Below are 24,717 nucleotides of genomic sequence, written 5' to 3' on the forward strand. Positions count from 1 at the left end.
AAATTAGAAGATAAAGATAGATAGAGCCTGGTGATATGTTTTGAATTCCCTTCCTTAATTTTCAACCAGATTATCGGTTGTCTTTTTGAACCCTTCTTCAGGATCCTATCTTTGGAGAGGGTCTGAGTATTCCATAATCTTGGGATTTGATATGGGGAGGATCCCTCTAAATACATTCCTAGGGAAAATCTCAATTAAGATGATACTGGGGAAGATCCCAACTTAAAATACTGGGGAAAATCCCAACTTAGAATAGTAGAGAAAATCTGAAAATCGTAAGATAACATTATAATGTTATAAACCGTAGATTAACACATAGGATCTTAACACATGTTCAGAGATAAGAGGGTTGCCAAGTCACTAAAGCGTGAAATGATACCCTTATCCACATTCGATGGTTAGATATCGTACATCCAAGCAGGGTGTGGGAATCCAAACATGGATGAAAGATGTCATTAATTCTTTAAACCTTAGAGGGGATTAGGTACCCTTGATCGGAGGAGATACGATCAATCTCTATTTATGGTTGCCAAGCTATTTAAGTTTCTACATGTTGAAAACGTTAGCTTGGGGTGTATGTTAGCTTGTCTAACGCCCCTACGATGCTTAAGTCAATGATGATCTTGAGCGAAAAATAATCAAAAGGAAGAGTGAGGGCAGGGAGTAGGTGTGTACATTGACTTTGCTGTAATGAAGTATGATGAACTTTACTTACATGAATTACACTTTGAGGTGTATAACATTTCATGATCTTGGCAATATACTTCCTTGTAGAGTAGCTAGCCAATATGCCCCTTTTCCTTCTTCTGAATCTTTGAGATAGGGTCATTCCCAGTTGGGTGCTAGTTTTGATGCCTTAGGATCCTTGGTATTGTGAAATTCACTTCAGAGGACCAAGTCACCTACTTGGAATCTTCTAATCTTGATATTTTTATTGTAAGGTTCGACAATCCTTTGTTGATGGGCATCGATGCTGATCTCGACAAGATCCCTTAGTTCATCAATCACGTCAAGATCATGAGCTAGAATCCTATCGTTATCGTCTTGAGTTTGAAGTTGGTATCTTGCTGTCGGTATCACCATTTCAGTTGGGATCATGACTTCTGCTCCAAAAACTAAGAAGTACAGGGTCTGACCTGTTGTGTAACACTCGTGTTAAGTACAAGCTACTATGTTAAAAATTTGAATTTCATTCTTGGGTGGCCACGACGTGGTGGATCTTCACCATGGCGTGACGATTGTTTTCTTGGCTGTGAAGGTTAAATGACCCGCCACGGTGTGGCTATAAGAGCCACAACATGGCGAGTGATTTTAATGAAACCCTAAACTTTCGGGTTGGAACCCTATTTAAAAGGAATGGGAGGCTAGGGTTTGCTAACCCTCTGTCACACCCCCGAACCGGGACGACGGAAACGTCCGGGGGTGGGTGATTTCATTTTGTAATATCATAACAATTGTATATAAATGAAACATAGCAACCATCATCATCATACATTAACGATATCAACATACATGGTTTACATCATTGTGTTTGCTTACGAGATACATCCCAAAATAACATAATGTATGATAATTCAAAAATACAACAAACATCCAAATTTCCTTAGCTGTCCACCTGCTTATTGACTTCCTGAGAATACAAGTCGTTTTGAAAAACGTCAACATAGAATGCTGGTGAGTTCATAAGCATATTTGTGAGAAAACTTTGTAATAGTTTGTAAACCTCTAGAAAATCCAATATTTTCTTGTAAAAATAGTTTGTAAGTACTGTTTCAAATCATGTATAAATGCATGTGTTTCTTTTTTTATCTTGTTTGAAAATATAGAGAGAGATTCCCAGAAAATCCTGTATTTTCTTTTATACGATAAATTGTGGTCTTAAACCCTAAGACCCGTGTGATGGAATTAAATGCAAGATAGTCGACGCATAGCTTTATACTTCGTATAATGAGTAGATTATATGTATTACGTAAATTTTAATATAACATTGTTATTCTCTATGTGAGTCGTTACAACCATACTAATATGATGAGAGCGCCTGTCTTGACGTTCTTCAGGCGTCGGTTTCTAAAGAAAAATTGTCACCCTAGACTGGCCTGTCTAGCTGTAGCGAGCATCTCAGGTGTGGGGGTGTAAACCCCGTATAGATCTATACACAATATCCCGCTCTCCCTCCAGGAGACTCTGGTTATAACTACAAGACTTTCTATGTACACTAGGTAGTACGAGTGAAGGAGTGCCTCACAAGAGCCTTAACGAAATTTATGCAAATATTGAGTTTCATTATTTAACGTTATAAATAATGCTACGAGTGTATATTTTCGACTATAAACCATAGGTGATAAAAATATAATCATTTTTACCGAAAGTATAAAAAAAACACATTTTTTACTATTGTTGTCAAAATAGCCCATTGTTACCGAAATTGTCATGAAAGGTCCAATTTTACTAAAAATTTTGTCAATAAAGGCTCAATTAACATAAAATTTGTCATATAAGGCCCAATTAAAATAGAATTGTCGCAGAAGGCCCAATTTTTACCCAAATTGTTATAAGAGGCCCATTTTTACTAAAATGTTCATAAATGGCCCAATATTACCCAAAATGTCAATAATGACCCATTATTACCAAGAATGTCGAAAATGGCGCAATAATGCCGAAATTGTTGAAAATGACGCATTTTTACTAAAATATTCATTTAAGGCCCACTTTTACAAAAGTGTTAAAAAATGGCCCATGTTTGCTAAATAGTCCCTTTTTGGCCCATTTTTATTAAAATGTTAAAAAATGGCCCAATCTTACATTTATGGCCGAAAATAGTCCATTTTTAGTGAAACTTCCATATTTTATCATTTTTCATGTTTTCATGCCAAAAATTTGTTTAAACATATTCTTGGACTAATCCTTGTGATATTTACCATGGATTAAGTGAAATGTATTTCATTTAGAAACTAGTTTTCATTTTTAATAACATATCAAGTTAACTAAGTCCAACAACTTGAGATTCAACCAAAAATCTCGAGTTCATGGACTCTTAGCATGAATTTCACAACATTAACACACATATCATACAACACATACACATGAAGCAAATATACAAAGATTTACACAAGACTTTAACTTGTATCCACACCCCCCCAAAAGAAGGAAAAACTCGAAAATAGGGGTATGAAGCTCACATTGGGGGCTTTTCGGTTTGAAGAGGAAGATGGTGAAGGTTTTCGGCCTTAGAGTGCTTCCTTGAGGAAATTTTCAAAGTTGAGGTAGTTCTAGGAGCATAAACACGAAAATCATGTTGTTTGAGAGTTGATCTTAGTGAAATTTGGAAATAAAACAACTTGAATGTTATATAAACTTACCAAGTTTATGATCTTGGAAGAGAACTTCTTGAACACACACTCACCACTCACGATTTTTAGAGAAGGAAGGAAGAGAGTCTGTTGAGTTTTTGAGAGAGAATAAGATAGGATTTTGAGTTTGGAAATGAGAAGTGAAGGGGTAATGGTGGTGGTGTTCGGCCGTTTAGAGAGGAAGAGAGAGGAGAGATTTGAACATTGTTACATGGGAGTATTCACTACTTGCATGGAAGTATGCAAGATAAATGCATAGTTTCATGTTGTGCCATAAGGAGGTGGCACTCCAAAAGTCAACCCTCCTCCCATTTTTTTTAAACAAATCCGATCGGTTGGGGGGGGGGGGGGAAAGGAAAAATAAATGGGCTTGGTTTTCTAATTGTAGCTGAGAACTCCTTAAGCCCAATAAAGGTTTGCGGTTTGCTCGAGTTTTTGGGCTTGGATCGGCCCAAAAAATGGTTTTTCGGTCCAATACTAGGCCAAAAGAAGTGTATTAAGCCCAATAAGGATCTTTGGTTTGGGTGAGACAGCCCAATAGAGATTTTTGATCCATTAGGGCCCATATATGGGTTTTCGGCCCAAGAAGATTTAGTGAAAGAGTTTTCGGCCCAAAATTATAACTAATAGAGGTATTTTCCCCCCTTATGGTCTAAAAGAGATGTCCCCGGCCCAATAAGGTTCTTATGGCCCAAAACAGTGTTAAGTAGAGATTTTTCGGCCCAAATAAAGATTAACTAGAGCTTTTGGCCCAAAAAGGGCCCAATAAGAAGGTCTAGATCCATTAGGAGGTTTGGACCGAGAAGGCTTGGGTTAAGGCCCAAAGTTGAGTGATCATAGCTTATTGGGTTAGATTTTGGGCTTAAACAAGGAAGTTTTGACTTGAAACACAATTTTGGATGTATAAACTTGTATAGTATTGAAATTTGGCTTATACCAAAAGTAGGGTTACAAGATTACACAAGAAGTTATCTTGTACAATGATAGAAATCCTAGCCCTAAATTGCTAGTTGTGACACCCTCAACCTCCATCAGCCTCCTAGAGCTCTAAAGAAAACCCTAACCTCTTTCCTCCAATATTGTCACACCCCGGCCAATGGCAGAAACTCCGGGCGGTACGAACGTAGGGAAATTGGATCGAGGCATATATATATATATATATATATATATATATATATATATATATATATATATATATATATATATATATATATATATATATATATATATATAGAACATAACACAAATGTATATCACAAACATTACTTTTTTTTTTATTATAAACTATTTGGTGTTACATCATCTAAAAGTCAAGCACACAAACTAGACATCACTAGAAACGATAAACAGACGAAACTAAAATCCAGCAAGCTTCCTTGAAAATCTCCTCCACCTTGGCACGACTATCCTCCACACTCATCTCCCTAAGAATACATGTATTTTGAAAATGTCAACATAATGCTGGTGAGTGCATGGGTTTTTATAGATTTCGACTTTTATTTGGTTGTATTAGTTTAAGAATCCTTTTTCTTTTAGAAAAACATTTCCAAAAATATTTTACCAACCCTAGCTTACTATCTTTTTAGGATATCTAACAATCCTATCTTATTATCTTTTTAGGATATTTTATTAATCCTAATTAACTATCTTTGTAGGATTTTTAACTAACCCGAACATATTTTATCTACCACTCTATGGCTTCCGTAATGGTAGTCGGATCTCTAAGGTGTTTTTAATGTATTACCATGAGCCCCCATAATTGACGCTATTTGACTAATAATTTTCCCCGCAATGACGCTTCATCGGACGTCGAATAGTGAATAATAAGAAAGTTATCATGCCGAGATTGTCACTAGCTTTCGCAGGAGGGGCTGTTAATCCCCTCATAATACATATCTTTCAAGCTCTCGCAAGATTAACGATTATAAGTACCGAGGAAGACTAATTTAATCAAGGCATTTTGATGAATATTAACAGCTCACTAACACATTAACTTTAGGTATTTATCTTTTATCTTTATTTTTTATCTTTCCTATAATTATCATAATATAAATCTTTTACCTTTTGATCTCATAATTATTTTCTATATATATATATATATATATATATATATATATATATATATATATATATATATATATATATATATATATATATATATATATTATCGTACATATACCCTAACTATGTTTGTTTGAAAACATGATATTTGGGCAGAGTAACAATTAGGTACAATGCAAATCCCTATATCTGACCAGCATAACTTCTAGGTACTATCTTATCCTCGGGATTTGGCCATTATAACATCTAGGTATTATCTCTTCCTAGACTATCCTTGTTAGGGCTAGGATCTCAGAACTACATTGAGATCCTGATGTCTAAGGATCCTCGAAGCTCAGGATCCTGAATACACTCCAGGATCCTGACCAATAGTTTTATTATAATTTATAACAGACATATATTCTTTTGTCCTTCTCACATGTGCAGAAATAACTGGTCAAAGTCATATGCTCAATGGATAGTCATCACAACTATGAAAAAGACCCGGAGGACTAAGTCAAGCAAATGGCTATAAGTAATCTCGGAGGATCTCGGAATCCTCGGAGTTCTAATTGTTCGTGTTTGACTATATAAAACAATTGTAATCGTCACACTACACACGATTTTCTGGCAGAATACTATCACTTGTACTCATACTCATTTCATTTTCTCTTTAATTTTCATTTCAATTAAGAAAAACATCATCTCATGTGATCATTATCACCTCCCAAGGTTTTATGTCGGAGATCGTAACAAGGATCAAGGGCTTTCCTTGTAAATGATTTGTGTTGCTTTGATTCATTTTACTTATTTTCTTTACATTTAACATCACAGCCTCTCATACACTTTGGTCCATGTTAGTTCAATTATTTTTTTACCAAAACAATTTGGCGCCCACCGTGGGCCGTGGTGTTCAAAATCCCTCAGAGAATCATATCTACTCAATCGACCCTCTCCTTCTCCCATTTCCTCTAAAAAACTTCCACCACTACTAGCTGTAGATCCCAAAAAAGTATCTGAAACTCTAAAGAAAAACACCTCTCCGGTTACTCTGGGGCTCTAGGATCCTCCTGTGCTGATTTCCAATAACGAAATCTTCGCTATGATGAAGAGACTGGAGCAACAGGTCGTCCAACAATAGGAAGATAACACGACGATCCTCAAGGAAATGGAGAGAATGAGGACGAAATTCCATAAGCCTCAGGAGGTAGCGCCCTCGGTATTGCAGCCCAAGATCCTGAACTTCGACAACCCTGGATCCTCAGCGTTCTGTCACGAGATTCAGGATCCTAACGAAACCTTTGTTACTCCCAATAACAGGGATCATGACAACTCTATCAATTATAATAATTTTAGAACTAACTCAATGGATCTTGACACAGGTTTGAGCTCGGTCATGCCCAAGGAGCTACAACAGCTAAGACAAATGATCTCAAGCGTGCCCGATGTAGTTCAACTGGTGCCAGAAGTATCCCCTACAGGTCACAGGATCTCTAGATTCTTCCTAGCGATAGCTGACACTGAAGTTCCAAAAAGCTTCCAGACCCCCAACATGAAGCCATTCGAAGGAACCACGAATCCTGAGGAGCACGTAGCACAATATAGGGAGAGGATGGAAATTATTCCCATCCCCACACATTTGAAAGAAGCTTGCCTATGCAAGGGCTTTGATTCTACCCTCACATGATCCTCCCTAAAATGGCTCCTTAATGTTCCTACTTATTTAATCACATCAATTCGCCCATTAGATTAATTTATTTAATAACCAGTTCTCTTGCAGTAGGACTTTCGAAAAGATCACTAGTGATCTCTATCGAGTGGTTCAGGAATCCCTTAGGACTTTTGTGAACATGTTTGGCAGGGAAGCCTTGAGTATCCCCAACATCGACATGGCAACTGCAGTCGAAGCCTTCAAAATGGGTTTAAAGAAGGATTCTCCCTTCTACGAGGATCTAGTAATGAAACCATGCAGGATATTGGACGAAGTCAAGAGCAGTGCATTGAGATTCATCAGACTCGAAGAAGTAAAGGAGATCCAGAAAAAGAGCAACCCACTAAGCTCCTATGATCACCCCAATAGAAAGGACGACTCCTCGGCCCAAAGATCCTATAAGTCAAAGCCTTACTCTGAACCCGAACATCACATGGTTAATTCCATTGAAGATGAGGGGGAGGAGGAATATTTCTTTAAAATTACTGACTATTGTTTCTCTATGGATATTTCAGGTGTAATCTTTGCCATGTAGGATCTTGTAGACAAAGCCAGGTGGCCAAGGAAAGGAAGAAAATCCATTGCTTGGAAGGACAAGTCCAAATGCTGTGCATATCATGAGGACTTTGGTCACGTCACGAAGGATTGCATATTTCTCAGAAAGGAAATCAGCTACCTTCTAGGCAAAGGATATCTCAATGAGATCCTTGGGAGAAGAAAAGAAAAACCCAAAGAAAAAGACCAGGATCCTCTGAAGATCCTCGAAAGACCAGGATCCCCCCAACGGATGTCACACCCCGAAACCGAAGGCGGAAACGTTCCGGGGCGGAGGACGTCATGCGTAGTATCACAACAGTTGTATCATAGTAAGCAAAGTAAACACAACCATTACATTATAATATGAATATTTACATTGTTCAAAAACATGGTTTGTACACTTCGGTATATACACAAAAGTAAAAGACGTGACTCCAAAACGCTCCGTCTTCTCCAAAAGTTGGCAAGAGTACCTGTCTAATGCTGTCCTGAGAATACAAGCAGTTTTAAAATATAAGCATAAAGCTGGTGAGTTCATAAGCGTATAGTTCTGGTGAAAGAAATGTTTCTTTGATCCTTTGAAAAGTATTTCCCAAGAAAATCCTATATTTTCTTATGAAAGATGTTTGATTATCCATTCGTTATTCATTTAATAGCCTGTTTATGAAAGGTTGAGTTATCCCAGGAAAATCCTATATTTTCCTTAAAAGTTGATAGTTGGTTATCTGATCTGGTATGAGGTGTACAAATATCTACCATACTTGTATCGTTAGATGTAGTTTCCTTGAAAAACCCTGTTTGTTCTCTGTGAGATGTATTAGCCTTATTACATAAATAAAACTAATAAAGAAGTAGTGAACTAGATCCTAAGGGCATTACTAATTCCCTCTAGTAATCAAATCGGTTATTACTTTGAGGTTAGTTCACTTGTTTCATTATTACAAAAGTAAATCTTTGTTATCTAGGTTGCGAGTTTTATAACCATACATTAAACTAGATATGGCACGTAACGGGGGCCAGTATCCTTTTATGACTTTGTCACCCGTAGACCTGACAGTCCAACTGTAGCTAGCAGCGAGGTGCGGGATAGTCAGTCCCGTATAGATCTATACACAATAGTCACGCTCTCCCTACAAGTGATTCTGGTTACAAGGGTTAGTCTTACACTCACGAATCCGGTGGAGTGTTACCAAGGACGTGTTTTGAATAAACCCTTTACAAAATATCACATTTTATGACAAGATTTACAAGTTCCTTGCTTTAGTTTTGAAAACTGTTTCTACGAGTTGATTTCTTAATCATTTGGTAAAACTGTTTTCTGTGTTAAAAGCATGCTGAACATATAATGGTTTTATGCAAATGAGATAATTTGAGCACAAGTTTTCTTGTACTTTTGCTTGTATTCTCCCCCTAAAACATGAAAACTCAGAAAAGTGAAGGGGTATGAACTCACTGTTTGACGTAGGATCTGGGTGTATGATCGGTTACGAATGCTGAGTGTCAACCGATGTTTCATACGCAAGTTGATCCTATTAACATGTGATAACACATATGTGTGTTAGAATTAGGGTGTTTCATGACTAAACATGACGGGAAACCACCCTAAGGACTTGGAAATGCTTGTACGACCAAAAGAGTGTGTGTGCGGCCAGGGTGTGCGGTCAGCATGTGTGTGCGGTCGTACATGGGAGTGTGCGGTCGTACAGAGAGGATGTGCAGCCATACACAGGGGTGTGCGACCGTACACTCCTCATTTGTGCCCGGAATGTCGATTTTGAGGTGTTCTAGTGCTAATACCAAGTCCAACTAGTAAATGGAGGCTAAACTCTTCTCTTTGGAGAGTCTTTAAGGTGTGTGCGGCCACCTCATGAAGGTGTGCGGCCGTACACCTTCAAGGGATGAAGAACACGAAGAACATTATGAGTTTTAGGCTTAGATTCAATTGTTTTACCAATATAACAAGCTGAATGATGAAGTAGTCCACGTTTTTGAGGCCTTTAGAGAGTTCTTGGATGAAGTTTTTAGAGAGAGAAAGTAGTGAGAGAAAGTAGAGTGCAGCCAAAGGAAAGGAATGAGTGAAGGGGTCTCCACCTTTATACAAAGGAGGGTGTACGGTTGGAGGGTGGGTGTGCGGCCGCACACCCATGTGTACGGCCGTACACTCCTCCTTAGAGAGTGTATGGCCCGAATGTTGTACTATGACTTGGTATTACTCGACCTAGAACTCAACCTTTGATTGTACGAGGCTTAGAAAGTATCATTACACCGTTAAACGGTGTTAAATGACGATAAAATCGAGTTTAATATTGATAACATTAACTGATCTTTCAAGTTAGAAGTTTCCGGTTGTCACATCATCCCCCCGTTAGAGGGAATTTCGTCCCGAAATTCGAATATAGAATACAAATCATGAATTAGGGAAAAAGATGCGGATACTTTTGTTTCATCTGATCTTCGCGCTCCCAAGTGAATTCAGGTCCCCGCTTGGCATTCCAACGAACCTTCACTATCGGGATGCGACTTTGTTTTGTTCGCTTGACCTCCCTATCCATGATTTCGATTGGTTCTTCCACAAAGTTTAGATTCTCGTTGATTTCAATCTCATCGAGAGGAATAGTAAGAGTCTCGTCGGATAAGCACTTTTTAAGGTTCGAGACGTGGAAGACGGGATGAATGTTACTAAGCCCTCGAGGTAAACGGAGTTTGTAGGCTACACGACCGATCCTGGCGAGGATCTCGAACGGTCCTATGTATCTTGGATTCAGCCTTCCACGCTTTTCGAAGCGTATCATGCCTTTCCAGGGTGACACTTTTAGCAGGACACGGTCTCCAACCTGAAATTCCAAGGGTTTTCTTCGCTTATCTGCGTAGCTCTTTTGTCTATCTCGTGAGGCTTTCAGTCGTTCCCGGATTTGTACGATCTTTTCTGTGGTTTCACGGATGATTTCTGGACCAGTGAGAGTGCTGTCTGGGACTTTCCCCTTGGCTAGCTGCGTGTTGCCCACCTCAGCCCAGCACAGAGGGGATCTGCACTTGTGGCCATAGAGAGCGTCAAAAGGCGCAGCCTTGATGCTTGTGTGGTAACTGTTGTTATAGGAAAACTTGACCAAGGGCAAATGGGTGTCCCACGACTTACCAAAGTCAATGACACATGCTCTGAACATGCCTTCTAAGGTTTGAATGGTTCTTTCACTCTGCCTATCTGTTTGAGGATGGTAAGCTGTGCTCATATCCAACCTAGTTCCAAGAGCTTTCTGCAGTGACTGCCAGAACCTCGAAGTGAACCTGCTATCTCGATCGGAGATAATGGACACATGCAGACCATGCAGTCGAACTATCTCTCGGATGTAGATTCTCATGAGTTTCTCCATTTTGAAGTTTTCCTTAATCGGTAGGAAGTGGGCGGACTATGTTAATCGGTCGACTATTACCCAAATGGCGTCGTGCCTACTCGGAGACTTGGGTAATTTGGTGATAAAATCCATAGTAATTCTCTCCCACTTCCACTCAGGTATCTCCGGCTGGTGGAGTAGACCTGAGGGCTTTTGATATTCGACCTTCACCTTGGCGCAAGTCAGGCACTTGCCAACGAAGGTAGCGATCTATGCTTTCATGTTTGGCCACCAATATCGTTTCTTGAGATCGAGGTACATCTTGTCCGAACCTGGATGAACGGAGTATCTGGTCTTGTGAGCTTCGTTCATTACAGCCTCTCTGTAACCACCAAACTTTGGGGTCCAGATCCGGTCCATGAAATAACAGACTCCGTCTCCCTTGATTTCTAGGTTCTTTTCCATTCCTCTCAAGGATTCACCCGACATGTTCTCTGGTTTTAAGGCTTCTAGCTGAGCCTCCTTGATTTGCACGGACAAATGGGAATGGATAGTCATGGTCAGTGCCTTAACTCTACGACATAAGTACTCCTTCCGGCTGAGGGCATCTGCCATCACATTGGCCTTGACGGGATGGTAGCGGATTTCACACTCGTAATCGCTGAGTAGCTCAACCCATCGCCGTTGTCTCATGTTCAACTCCTTCTGGTCGAAGATATGCTGCAGACTTTTATGGTCAGTGAAGATAGTGTACTTAGTTCCGTAGAGGTAATGTCTCCATATCTTCAATGCGATGACCACTGCTCCCAATTCCAGGTCGTGAGTTGTGTAGTTGACTTCGTGTGCTTTCAGCTGTCTTGAGGCATAAGCAATGACTTTTACCCGTTGCATGTGACAACCCAAAATTTCTATTCTGTACAACAGTTCACTTCAATAGAAGTCGGAACTGTTTCTGCTAACTTTTGAGCTGTGTAGAGTCAGTTTGAGTGTTCTAAAGCCTAGTACTTCAGTAGATAACAGGAGAGAGGATGCCCTAGGGTTTATTGTGCAACAATAAAGTCCCAAAACTCCAAGAGTTTGGAGTTTACGGCCTAAACAAGGTGTTTACAGCCGTATACCCCAAGGGGTATAAAAGTGACACTTAGTCATTTTTACCACTTTTTCACATTTTCAAGATCCAAAACTCAAATCCTCTCAAGTATCATCCGATTTTCCTTCTTGATCTTCAACTTTGTAAGTGTTTCTAACCCTAATAAGTTGATATCTTACTTAATCTAGTGATCTTACATGATTCCATCCGTGAAATCATTCCATATGTGTAGATCTTCAAGTTTCACCAAGAACACCAAGAACACACACTAGTGTTCTTAGACTTTTAACCCCTTTCAACCTTCTACATAGTAAGTACTCTTACCCTAGTGTGTGATAAGACTTGTTACACTTCTAATCATCTAGAAAACACCAAGGAAACACAAGATCAAAGGTGTTTACGGTCCAAGAACACCTTGGACCGTAAGCCCTAATGAAGGGGCGAAAGTGTGCCCTAGTCCCTTACCAAGCCTTGGATACTAGCCTAGATACCATCCTTGATGTGCTTAGGACTTAAAACATCAAAAAGACCATAAACGATTTGGGTTTACGGCCGTAAACCCAAGGAGAAATGGTCCAAGGACCGTAAACTCCACAAAGGAGTGAAATGGTGCCCTAATCACTTCCTAAGGCTTAAGCATGAAGTAGGAATGCTTCTTATGACCTTTAAAGCTTCAAAACACAAAATGGTATAAGTACCATGAGTTTACGGCCGTAAACTCATGGGTTTACGACCGTAAACTCAATAAGAGTTGGTCCTAAAACCGTAAACTCATAAAGAGTTTACCCTTGGACCCCAAACTCAATAGCAAGGTCCTACCACCCTTAGATGCAATCCTTAGTACATATAACACTTAAATAAGGTGTTTTACATGTCCTAGGATGTCTTAACTTGATTAATTAGTTGTTTAAATGACTAATTGGATACATATATGTGTTATTATATGTTAACTAGGATCCTTGTGTGTGTTCAAGTCTTCACTTGACACTTAGCATCCTATACTATCAGTTCATCCAAACCACTCACTATAGGTGAGTTCATACCCCTTAATTAACCTTTAAATGTTTTTAAATGCTTTTATGGGGGGAGGGATACAAGTTGAACAATTATAGTTATTATATCAATCACATGTGATTAATAACTACCTAACAAGTGGATTTCTTATTTCAAACTGTTTTACAAACTCTTTTACATACCAAATGCTTTTATCAAACTCTTTTACATACCAAATGCTTTTATCAAACTCTTTTACTTAAACTCTTTTACACTTATATTCTGTTAAATGTATATCTTTATAGATATAGTTATATAAGTAGGATTGAAAGGACTTAGGACTGATAACTCACCTTACCTCCTGTTCCTCGTTTGGTTGTGGACTTAGGGTATCGGTTATTTGTCCGAAGGTCGTTTGAATCCTAGTTATATATCAAGTATATGTATATAGATATAAAAGTTCCTTCTTTCTATTCAATACCCTTGGGTAGCAAGGATATACAGTCATGTCCATACATACAAATCATATTACTAGTAAACTATAATAGGTATAGTTTAGGGAGATACTAATACTATTACTAGAACAGTGAAACATACAATGAGTCAGTTCATACATGAGTCAATAACATACATATAGAGAATACTTTGATGAGAAACAAACAATAGAATACTATGATGAGAAACAAACAATAGAATACTATGATGAGAAACAAACAATAGAATACTATGATGAGAAACAAACAATACCATACAGAGAGAACATACATGCTAGACAGGGAGAGAAAACACAATACAGCTAGCACATACATATACTAGGACATTACTACAGTTATGTGAGCCACGTAACGGGGCATGGCACTACCTGTCGTGACCGTTTTGTATCCAGAATCTCCTTAAGTGGGGAGCGTATGAGTTTGTGTATAGATCTATACTGGATTGACTATCCTACACCTTGCTGCTCACTACAGTGGGACTTGCAAGTCTACGGGTGCCAAACGTCATTTCTTACGGCGTCTTACATCATCGTTTTTCTATAGTCGGTAGCAGGGTATAGGCCGATCACATGGTACTTTAAATAATAATTGGTTTAAGGTAGTTAGTACAACAGTAGTTACTCAATACAACACTACAGTACTATTTCATTTTCCCATTGCATTAACTTTGTGAACTTCACACAATAAATAGTAATGTAAAAACTATATTTTTGGTTAATGATAGTCAGATTTGGGAAAATACATACTTTTACAAGAGACACACACAGATACTAGATGCCTTGGTAGAAGGCTACTTTTAGTAGGAAACATAGGGTTTTCTAGGGGATTTCAAACAATTACCAACTTTTACAAACTTATACATCTCAGACTTACAAACACTTTCATACAAACAATGACACTAAAATACTTATGATCTCACCAGATTTAAAGCTGATAAACTCTTTCAAAATAACTTGTATTCTCAGGTCACCAGTAGACAGGTACCGCTGCCAAGTTTTGAGAAGATGGAGCTCGTTCAAGACTCATCTTTTATTTTGATTCATATTTTTGGTGTCTATTTAACTTGACATAACACACTTGTATTAAATTATATTATTAATGCAATGGATGATGTTGTTGCTTGTTTACTACTATGCATTGTTGTGATACTGTACATGGCGTCCTCCACCCCCGAACAATTCCGCCGTTCCGGTTTTGGGGTGTGACATTGCATGAGCACACAACGTAGGCCCTGATTGGATGCATCACAGTAGACAACGAAGTCCTCCGTCCCTTCGGGCAGATACAAGATAGGTGCGCTGCATAGGGCATGCTTCAACGTTTAGAACACAGTGTCTTGCTTCTCAATCCAACAAAAGGGTACGCCTTACTGAGTCAGAGTGCTTAAGGGTTTGGCAATTCTAGAGAAATTCTGGATAAATCTACGATAGTAGCCAGCGAGACCCAAGAATTGACGGATTTCTGTGGGCGTCTTCGGTGCTGACCAGTTCTCTATCGCTTTGATTTTGGAGGGGTCCACGTGTGTGCCTTCCTCGCTTACCACGTGACCTAGGAAGGTTACTTTTCGAATCCAAAATTCGCATTTGGAGAATTTCGCATACAGCTTCTCCGTGCTTAAGATTTCCAGCACCGATCTCAAGTGCTGTCGATGATCTTCCTCACTTCTGGAATAGACAAGTATATCGTCAATGAACACGATTACGAACTTGTGTAGGAAAAAACGGCACACCCGATTCATCAGGTCCATGAATACTGCCGGTGCATTGGTTAGACCGAAGGGCATCACTACAAATTCGTAGTGACCATACCGAGTCCGAAATGCTGTTTTAGGAACATCACTCTCATGGACTCGCAGCTGATGGTACCCTGATCTTAGGTCTATTTTGGAAAAGTAGCTGGCTCCTTCAACTTGATCGAAGAGGTCGTCGATTCGAGGAAGAGGGTAACAGCTTTTGACTATGAGTTTGTTCAGCTCTCGATAATCGATGCACATTCGAAAGGATCCATCCTTCTTTTTCACGAACAAGATCGGGGCTCCCCAGGGTGAGGAACTCGGTCTGATGAATCCTTTGCTAAGCAGCTCATTGAGCTGACTGGATAACTCCTGCATTTCTGTCGGCGCTAGTCGGTATGGGGATTTAGCTACGAGGGTAGCTCCGGGGATTAAGTCGATGCGAAACTTGACTTGGCGTTCGGGAGGGATTCCCGGGAGATCTTCGGGAAAAACATTGGGAAAGTTGCAGAATTCGGAGATGCTCTCGAGATATTTAACTTCCTGCTTCTCATTAATGACGTGGGCTAGGAATGCATAACACACCTTTCGCAGGAGTTTCTAGGCTTTGATGCACGAAACGATACGGAGGTTTGAACTGAGTTTATCGCCGTAAATGACAAGAGTTTCATCAGAGGAAAGATTGAGACGGATAGATTTTTCGTAACAAAGGATATCAGCATGATTGGGGCTCAACCAATCCATGCCGATGATGACATCAAAGCTTTTTATACGAACTGGCATAAGGTCGATAGGAAAAGAATGATCGTTCAAGGTAAGGATACAGCCTACGTATATATCATTAGTGCTCTCTTTCTCACCGTTATCCATCTCGACGGTAAATGTTTCAGTTAGTGGTTGAGGTTTATGTTTGAGAAGATGTTTGAATGCATGACTAACAAAACTTCTCTCCGCACCAGAATCGAAAAGAATGCATGCATAAGAGTTGTCGAGGAGGAACGTACCCGAAACAACTGTGGGATCTGCAACTACCTCTTCTTGACCCATCGTTAGCACTCTCCCCATGCCACCTGCTGTTGCTGCCTTGGGGCAGTTTCTCTTATAGTGCCCGACTTCTCCACAACCATAACAGGCTTGACCGACGCCTGCTCTAGATGCCTGATTGGTTGTTTGGACTGGTGTTTTGCAAACTCGAGCTGTATGTCCCTTTTTGCCACAGCTGGTGCATGACATTTCTCGGCATGGGCCGGGATTATGATGATAGTTACACTTGTCGCACCGAGGAAGGGTACCAACATATTTACTGGTAGGTGCTTGAGTGGCAGGAGCAGCGGCATGAGTAGTAGCAGCGTAGACTGCCACCGTTTGTTGTTTCTTTGATGGCTCCTGTGAAGACTGGCCCTTCCACTGCTTCCAGAACTTTCTTTTCTCACCACTCCTTTTTGCTGGCTCAGAAGCGGCCGTCACATTATCAAGATCAACTCTGTGATCTATGAGAGTTTGCGCCAGACACTTAGCGCTGTCAAAGGTGTTTGGCCTAGTAGCCAAGACATTTCCTTTGGTGGGTTGTGTCAGTCCCCAAATGTATCTCTCTATCTTCTTGCTTTCCAGGGTGACCATTCCCGGGAAAAGAAGCGCTAGGTCTTCAAACCTAGAAGTGTAGGCAGCAATGTCGGATTCCTTCATCCTCAGGTTCCAGAGTTCGTGCTCTAGTTTCTGCATCTCGCCCCATGGGCAGTACTCAGCTAGCATGAGTTCCTTTAAACTTTCCCAACCCATAGCATTCACCACTGGCAGTGTTAGGGATTTGACTCGACCATTCCACCAGGTCAGTGCCCTGTTGGCGAAAGTGCAAGCGGCGAACTTTACTTTGTTGGCTTCAGAACAGGAACAGATTTCGAAAATGGATTCAATTTTCTCGATCCATTGAGTCAGGGCAATAACCCCTCCTTTTCCGTCAAAAGATGTGGGTTTCACGTTCATGAAGTCCTTATAGGAGCACTCCTTTTGGTGTCCCAGACCACCTTCATGATTTTGGGGATGAGTACTACCTTTTTGCCCACCAGACCCGCCAGGATTGATCTGTGACATTGCGGCCGCCACAGCAGCAGTAACAGCTGCTTGGAACATAACAGGATCGAACTGAGGGGGCGGTGGTGGTGGTGGGGTGTCGTCATTTCTTATTATGGGTCTTTTTCGGGGAGGCATCTTGTTCTAAAAAGGATCAGTAAGAAGAGGGTGGTAAGTCGTCTGAATCGAATCAAGAGATATGAAGCAAAATTATATCTCATCATGATAGCTAGAGTGTTTTACTAAGCGATAAGCAAGGAAAGACTACCAATGCAAATAAGTTATCGCTAAAAGGAATGAGTAGCAACACTTGGAAACAAATTTCTGCAATGAATTTGACTCTATTAAAATACTCCTATAGTATTTTAAGTTTTGTTCTTTCGACGTCTTGTTGTATGGGTATTTGGTAAGTTTGAGGCCTGTTGCAGCACCACAATCACTCCCAAGCACATGTTGGTCATGTCTCGAATGAATATAGTTGATCAGGCTATTTTGACCCTAGACATGATTACATAACTGCCCGGGTTTAACCGTAGTGTTCAACATCCAAATACTTTTGTTTTGTTCTACTCATGAGACTGTTTTGGTATGTAGGTATACTTGTATACTTTTTGTAAAAATACTTATATTTTGAAAGTATACTTTTAGTTTAGAGAACTTAGGCCCCTTAATGTTTATAGTTGTATACCATGTAAGGTTCGGTATACTTAGTTCACTATAAACAATAGCTCTGATACCAATCTGTCACACCCCGAAACCGAAGGCGGAAACGTTCCGGGGCGGAGGACATCATGTGTAGTATCACAACAGTTGTATCATCGTAAGCGAAGTAAACACAACCATTACATTATAATATGAATATTTACATTGTTCAAAAACATGGTTTGTACACTTCGGTATATAACAAAAGTAAAAGACGTGACTCCAAAACGCTCCGTCTTCTCCAAAAGTTGTCAAGAGTATCTGTCTAATGCTGCCCTGAGAATACAAGCAGTTTTAAAATATCAGCATAAAGCTGGTGAGTTCATAAGCGTATAGTTCTGGTGAAAGAAATGTTTCTTTGATCCTTTGAAAAGTGTTTCCCAAGAAAATCCTATATTTTCTTATGAAAGATGTTTGATTATCCATTCGTTATTCATTTAATAGCCTATTTATGAAAGGTTGAGTTATCCCAGGAAAATCCTATATTTTCCTTAAAAGTTGATAGTTGGTTATCTGCTCTGGTATGAGGTGTACAAATATCTACCAACTTGTATCGTTAGATGTAGTTTCCTTGAAAAACCCTGTTTGTTCTCTGTGAGATGTATTAGCCTTATTACATAAATAAAACTAATAAAGAAGTAGTGAACTAGATCCTAAGGGCATTACTAATGCCCTCTAGTAATCAAATCGGTTATTACTTTGAGGTTAATTCACTTGTTTCATTATTACAAAAGTAAATCTACGTTATCTAGGTTGCGAGTTTTATAACCATACATTAAACTAGATATGGCACGTAACGGGGGCCAGTATCCTTTTATGACTTTGTCACCCGCAGACCTGACGGTCCAACTGTAGCTAGCAGCGAGGTGCGGGATAGTTAGTCCCGTATAGATCTATACACAATAGTCACGCTCTCCCTACAAGAGATTCTGGTTACAAGGGTTAGTCCTACACTCACGAATCCGGTGGAGTGTTACCAAGGACGTGTCTCCAATCCCAAAATAACAAACTTACAAGTAATAATACTGAAAATCCTATTTATGTTTTGAATAAATCCTTTACAAAATATCACATTTTATGACAAGGTTTACAGGTTCTTTGGTTTAGTTTTGAAAACTGTTTCTACGAGTTGATTTCTTAATCATTTGGTAAAACTGTTTTCTGTGTTAAAAGCATGCTGAACATATAATGGTTTTATGCAAATGAGATAATTTGAGCACAAGTTTTCTTGTACTTTTGCTTGTATTCTCCCCCTAAAACATGAAAACTCAGAAAAGTGAAGGGGTATGAACTCACTGTTTGACGTAGGATCTGGGTGTATGATCGGTTACGAATGCTGAGTGTAAACCGATGTTTCATACGCAAGTTGATCCTATTAACATGTGATAACACATATGTGTGTTAGAATTAGGGTGTTTCATGACTAAACATGACGGGAAACCACCCTAAGGACTTGGAAATGCTTGTCGAGACCCTAAATGACCAAACAAGGGAGGTGTACGGCCAGGGTGTGCGGTCAGCATGTGTGTGCGGTCGTACATGGGAGTGTGCGGCCGTATAGAGAGGTTGTGCGGCCGTACACAGGGGTGTGCGACCGTACACTCCTCATTTGTGCCCGAAATGTCGATTTTGAGGTGTTCTATTGCTAATACCAAGTCAACTAGTAAATGGAGGCTAAACTCTTCTCTTTGGAGAGTCTTTAAGGTGTGTGCGGCCACCTCATGAAGGTGTGCGGCCGTACACCTTCAAGGGATGAAGAACACGAAGAACACTATGAGTTTTAGGCTTAGATTCAAGTGTTTTACCAATATAACAAGCTGAATGATGAAGTAGTCCACGTTTTTGAGGCCTTTAGAGTGTTCTTGGATGAAGTTTTTAGAGAGAGAAAGTAGTAAGAGAAAGTAGAGTGCAGCCAAAGGAAAGGAATGAGTGAAGGGGTCTCCACTTTATATAGAGGAGGGTGTACGATTGGAGGGTGGGTGTGCGGCCGCACACCCATGTGTACGGCCGTACACTCCTCCTGAGAGAGTGTATGGCCCGAATGTTGTACTACGACTTGGTATTACTCGACCTAGAACTCAACCTTTGATTGTACGAGGCTTAGAAAATATCATTACACCCTTAAACGATGTTAAATGACGATAAAATCGAGTTTATATTGATAACATTAACTGATCTTTCAAGTTAGAAGTTTCGGGTTGTCACAGCGGACGCCAAGGTGATCAACATGATCTCTCGAGGATCTGGCATTTGTGGTACCTCTTACTCTGCGGAAAAAAAGCATGCCAAGGTGTCCAAAACGGAGAAGGAAAATGGACCACAAAAAAACACAATGATCACCAACCAAAAGGAGATCATCTTCGACGAAGTGGATAGATAGGATGTCGAGGATCCTCACCACGACAAACTAGTGATTACTCTCTACATTGCCAACCACTTCATCAGAAGGATCCTCAGTTAACATCATACTCCTGGATGCATTAAAAAGGATGAATATCCCGGAGACTGAGATAGTTGGAAGATCCTCAGTACTAATTGGATTCATCGGAGAAACTAAACACATCATCAACAAGATAAAGCTACCAATCTACATAGAGGGAATAAATTTTGTTCAGCATTTATGTATGATTGACACATTATCTTCTTATAATGTCATACTAGGTAGACCATGGATCCATGAAATGAAGGTCATTCAATCAACATATCATCAATGTGTAAAGATGCCCACCCCATGGGGGACGGTGAAGATCATAGGAGACCAACAAGAATCCAAGGAATGCTACAAGACTTCGATAAAGTCCTCAACAATACCACAACAAGCATATAAATTACGCCAGGGGGCACGAGGCGTGCTAGAAGCAAGAGAGCATGACATAAGAGAAGTGCCCATGAACGTTGAGGATCCTGAAGCCAAAGTTCTCATAGGATCCTTAATGCCCGAACAAATCGAACAAGATCTCATAAAGTTCCTCAAGGTCAGAAGAAAAATATTTGCATGGAGACATGAGGACATGACATGTATTGACAAAAACATAATAACCCATAAACGTAACATTGACCCATCTTTCAGGCCAATACACCAAAATAGAAGGAAATTTACACCCGAAAGAAACCAGATTATACAAGAAATAGTAGAAAAACTTCTCAAAAATGGCATGATCAAGGAGGTGAAGTTCCCAAGATGTCTAGCTAATGTAGTCATGGTACAAAAGAAGAATGGTATATGGAGAGTGTATGTGGACTATACATATCTTAACAAGGCATGTCCCAAGGATCCTTTCCCTTTACCACACATTGACTCCATGATAGACGCAAAAACGGGTCACGAATTACTAACGTTCATGGACGCATCAGCAGGATTCCAACAATTCCAAATGGAACCCTCCGATCAAGAGGACACACCGTTCATAACCCCAACATGTATTTATTGTTATATTGCTATGCCATTTGGTCTTAAAAATGCAGGAGAAAGATATCAAAGACTGGTGAATAAGATGTTCAAAGAGAAACAGGGGGACACAATAGAAGTCTACATCGATGACATAGTAGTCAAATCCAAAAAAGCTGAGGATCACCTCAAGGATCTCGAGGAAGCCTTCGACATCCTAGACCAATACAACATGAAGCTGAATCCATCGAAGTGCTAGTTTGGGATGAGATCGGGTAAGTTCCTTAGATATATGGTTACCAAAAGAGGAATAGAAGAAAGACCTGAACAAATCAAGGCCATCCTTGATTTGAAATCACCTGTCTCGATAAAGGATATTCAAAGATTAACAAGAAGAGTGGAAATACTAAACAGGTTCATATCAAGATCCTCAGAAAGATGCAAGCCTTTCTATGACATCTTGAAGAAGAACAAAAGATTCCAGTGGACCCAGGAACATGAAGATTCTTTCCAAGAGCTTAAAAAATATTGAAGCTCACCACTCGTATTGGTAAAACCACTAGATGGGGAGCCGCTACTTCTTTACCTCTCAGTATCTTCAAACACGGTGAGCGCCGTAGTAGCCAAGGATCTCGATTGGAACCAACATTCCATATACTATGTAAGTAATAGTCTCCTGGATCCCGAGACTAGGTACTCTCATCTTGCAAAGCTCATACTTTCATTGGTAACAACTTGTACTAAATTAAGACATTATTTTGAAACATACCCTATAACCGTAAGGACTAACTATCCAATTAAGAGTGTTATGAGAAAACCATAAATGTCCGGAAGAATGGCGAAATGGTCTGTGAAGCTAAGCACGTATGACATAAAGTACGAACCAAGATCCGCCATAAAGTACCAAACATTGGCATATTTTATTGCTGACTTTAGTGATGATCTAAGAGTTGAAGACGAAATAGAAGCCAAACAACTTCTAGAAGAGAAAAACGTGGGAAAACGGACACTGTTCACAGACGGAGCATCAAACCAAAGAGGAACTGACTTAGGGATCATACTAAAATCGCCATAGGGGGACATCCTAGCCCAAGCAATTAGTTGTGAATTCAATGCAACCAACAACAAAGCAGAATACGAGGTGCTAATAATGGGACTAGAGTTAGCCAAGGATCTTCAAATCAAGGATCTTCAGTTTTGCTACAACACCCGTTGCTCTAGCTAATTGTCCACCCTTTCCAAGTGTGATTCCTATGTTATGCATGGCCGTGACTAAGGGAATATCGGTTGAAGTAGATTCTTCTTTTTTATGAATCAAATCTCCTTCCCAAATTGTACAAGCTTCTTCCAAAGCATACAACTTTCTGGATGTAGATGGTGATATCTATACAGATGGATCTTATATATATATATATATATATATATATATATATATATATATATATATATATATATATATATATATATATATATATATGGTATAATGAAGTACCACATGGGTGGATACATAGGAATCAAAATCTGCCAAATCACTCATGTTATGATCTTCTTCATCCTAGGTCTTCCCGTTCCATCATCCGACTTTTGTTCATCATGTAGCATTAAGACCGGACGACTCTATGAAATTACTTTGATACTTCCACATATTATAGGTAACGTAGGAAACATCTCTATTTCCCCCCCCCCCCCCCCACCCGGGAATCTTTAGAATTACCACTGCTTAGCTTTCAATTCGCCTCTGACCATCAAATGAAATGTGAATAATCCGTCCTCTTCTCTTTAAAAGAAGGGATCCTCAATTATTCGTCGATTCCTTACTACTAACTAACCATTTCAATGGATCCTACGCAGTGAAAGGAGAAAAGCTTGCTCAATATCTCCAAGTCCTCAAAAACCTGGCCTCAGAATTCAAAACATTCAGCCTAAACCAGGTTCCTAGAGAAGACAATGCTGAAGAGGATGCCTTAGCCAATCTAGCATCCTCCTTAAGGATCCCTCCAGAAACCAGGATCCCTATAATCCACATATTAACCTCGATAATCGAGGATCCCACCAAGGAACTTAAAGGTTTCCACGATCTTAGGGAGACTACCGACGTAGCAGCAATCGAAGATCCCGACTCAACGGTCCAACGTCGGGATCCTAATGTCTAGGATCTTGGATCCAACCCATCATGGAGTACCTCCAAAATGGAACGATCCCTAAGTAAGAGAAAAGAGAAAGACAATTTAAATCAAGGATCTCAAGGTTCGTTCAAATCCAAGGTATGTTGTATAAATAATCTATGGCAGGACCATACCTCAGGTGTTTAGAAGATCACGAAGCTGCAAAAGTCCTAAAGGACATCCATGAAGGGGATGGAGGCAACCCCACTGGGGGCAGATCCTTATGTTCCAAAGCATTAGGGACATGATACTACTGGCCAACGATGAAGAAGGACTCATTTCTCCATGCACAGAAATGTGACGCTTGTCAAAGGCGTAGCAACATCCTACACCAAACTATAGAACCTCTACATCCTATCGTTTCCCCTTGGCCATTCATGAAATAGGGAATTGATATTGTAGGGAAACTGCTAGTAGCGCCTGGAGGAAAAGTCTTCATGCTAGTGATGACTGACCACTTCTCAAAGTGGATTGAACCTGAAGCCTATGTATAAGTAAAAGACAAAGAGGTAGTATCCTTCATCAAACATAACATCCTGACCAGGTTCGAGATCCCGACTTAAATTATATGCGACAATGGATCCAAATTCATAAGAAAAATAATAAGAGACTTTTGCATAAATTGGGGAATCAAAATGGTGATGTCTACTCGTGTCCACCCTCAAGCCAACGGACAAGCGGAATCCAACAACAAAATTATAGTAAACAAATTGAAGAAGAGGTTGAAAGAGAAGAAAGGAAGATGGGACGAAGAGGTTCCTTTTGTATTATGGGCAGATAGAAGTACTTCCAAGGTAGCTATGGGCCAAAGCCCTTACTCATTAGTGTTGGAACGGAAGCAATGATCCCTACTAAAGGGGTGTTCCCCACTACAAGATATCTGCTCCAAAACCATGAGGACAACAACAGGATCCTGGCCCAGGATCTCGACACCATAGATAAGCTTAGGGATGTTGCCAAAATCCGTATTGCTGCTCATCAACAGAGCATACAATAAAAACATAAGGATCAGGATATTCCATGTAGGAGACTTGATACTAAGAAAAACATTCCAAAATACCAAGGATCCTAGTGCATGTAAACTATCTCCCAAATGGGAAGGGACATACCTCC

This window comes from Lactuca virosa, chromosome 1, assembly GCF_052849685.1.
Source record: "Lactuca virosa cultivar CGN04683 chromosome 1, Lactuca_virosa_CGN04683_v6, whole genome shotgun sequence".
NCBI lineage: Eukaryota > Viridiplantae > Streptophyta > Magnoliopsida > Asterales > Asteraceae > Lactuca > Lactuca virosa.